General features: G+C 43.1%; 1 pseudogene across 1 annotated transcript; it reads right to left on the minus strand.

Moving 5' to 3' along the window:
• Positions 1–279: 279 nt before the first annotated feature.
• LOC311579797 (uroporphyrinogen decarboxylase-like) lies at positions 280–1,416 on the minus strand (annotated as a pseudogene). The gene has a single exon. The product of its transcript is annotated as a uroporphyrinogen decarboxylase-like (transcript).
• Between the last annotated feature and the right edge of the window lie 989 nt (positions 1,417–2,405).

A 2,405-nucleotide genomic window follows, 5' to 3' on the forward strand; every position in this document is an offset into this window, starting at 1 on the left:
GCTTAGTAGTCTACTTAGCCTAATCCCAAGTCTTGTCCATTTTTAGACACCATTTTGTCTGCAGTGAAGCAAAGGCATTTTTTGCCATTTTACCACATTTGAAGCCATCTCTTAATGGAGATTCTTTGATGCTCATCATTCAAAGTGGAAAGGGGTGTTGTCAGAAGCTGACATGCCTCAAGTCAAAAAAAACCTTAAATTATTTTTTTCCCAAATCTGGAAGTTTTATTCTCCTGGAAACAATCTGTACTGGTGGCAGTTGAGTAGAAAGGCATATACTTAATTCTGCCGAAGCAGACATGAATGTTTGTGTATAGCATCCACAAAGGCGTTGTGCGTTCTGCATTCTGCGTCCATGTCAGGGTAAAGCCCGTGCCCTAGGTTGACAATGTAGCATTGTGGCCCAAAGTCATGCAACATCTGCTGCACCAGTCAACCAACCAATCTCTTCCTCAGATGCATACAAGGCGCAGGGGTCCAGGTTTCCCTGAAAAGTCTTCCCCACAAACTCTCTGGCTGTCTTTGGAGCCACTTTCCAGTCAAACCCAACTACCTCCTAGCCAGCCTGGGCCAGCTCCTCCAGGGCAAAATGTCCATCCTTAGCAAAGATGATCATGGGCACTGGTGCCAGACCTGCCTTCTGCAACCCAGCCCTTACTCGCTTGGCCACATCACAGATGTAGGGCAGTGCAAATGTGCCAACTCTGAGCCAAGATGTCCCGCATGGGACTCAAACAGCTGCAGTGCCTGAGCACCAGCAGCCACTTGTCCTATTAAATATGGGACCAGAGCATCAGTGAATATGCCAAGCAGCTTGTGACTGGCCTGCGGCTTTTGGTAGAGCCATCGCTTGGCCTGAGCCATGGTGCTCGAACTGCTGCCTTCAACCATGTATGTCATCAGGGTCCACGGAACACCATCAAAGCCAATTAGTGGCACACATCCAGCCAGCCGTTGTCGGGTAAGGGTGATGGCTTGGAACACATAGCTCAACTTTGAAGCCTCTTCTTCTGGATCCCATAGACATTCTAGGTCCCGCTCTTCTCTTAATGGCTCTAGGAAGCTGGGTCCTTTGCCAGGTACCATGGTAACCTCTATGTCCAGTGCCTGGGGTACCACAAGGATGTCTGAGAAGATGATAGCAGCATCCAGAGGGAACCTTTCCAGTGGCTGCAGAGTCAGCTCACAGCAAGCCTCAGGAGAGCAACAGGTGCTAAAGAAGTCCTGGGCAGTCCTGGTTTCCCTAAACTCTGGTAAGTATCGGCCTGCTTGTCACATGCACCAAACAGAAGTGTAGTCTGTTTCCTCTCCCCAAGCTGCTTGCAGGAACATGTCATTCTTCAGCTCTGGAAAGTTCTGGAGTCCCAACCTGTTCGCCTCCATGGTAAACAGTAACTGAGCGGTCACCACTTTAATCTGAGTCTCCCCTTAAATTATTTTTTTTTAAATCTTCAAATGTCATATTCTTCAGATCTCTAAGCTTTTTGAAGATGTTTATGTATCTATTTTATTTTTACAGAGTGCATAACCATATCTATCTATCTATCATCTATCCATAATACATCTGAAAAGGTAAATGTTGCTTGTTTCTAGCTATTTACTATCTGTTTAACCTATGAAACATATTTCTGTAATAAAATAGATTAGTAATAAAATGACCTGAACATGAGTCTTATTGACTGTTAACTCGCATTACTTAATTATTCTAAATAGTTTGTAGTAACAGCTTTAAAAAGACTGGAAATAAACTTTGTATTTATAAATGAATTGTATAGGTCCAATACCTCACACCAGAATAGAAACGTGTGTGTGTGAATGTGTGTGTGTGCGTGTGTGTGTGTGTGTGTGTGTGTGTGAGAGAGAGAGAGAGAGAGAGAGAGAGAGAGAGAGAGAGAGAGAGAGAATCAAAATTAACCTTAAATTTCTGTCAATATACAGTATACCAGCGCATCAAAATTAATTGAGAATAACAATGGTTCTATAGTTGAAGAGCCGATTCCATAATCTATCATTTATCATATTATTCCCATATGATATTTCTATAGTCCCCCTCTTTCTTTTCAACCTGAGTCTATTTTCTCCTATTTTTTTCCCCTGATCAAGACTATTAATAACTGTAACCAATTCCCCTCACTAACAACAAACATCCATGGCTCATTAGAACAACCACAACCTATCCATCCCACCTTAAGGGAATGGGACGTTGCCCCCTTATGTTGCTTCTTGCTGATTTTGGGACATATGATACCTTTTGGGGGGGCCCAAAGGCAATTTCAAAAAAAATGGTTAATTATTAAAGAATTAGCTGTAACATTAGTTGCCCAGTCTCTGGATTATATGATAGTTCAGGCTTAAGTAAAGCCCTTTTGGAACAGTCTGGAAGGCTGGACCAATTGAGATCAGCA

This window comes from Acomys minous (assembly GCF_964271855.1).
Source record: "Acomys minous genome assembly, chromosome: 12".
In the NCBI taxonomy this organism is placed as follows: domain Eukaryota; kingdom Metazoa; phylum Chordata; class Mammalia; order Rodentia; family Muridae; genus Acomys; species Acomys minous.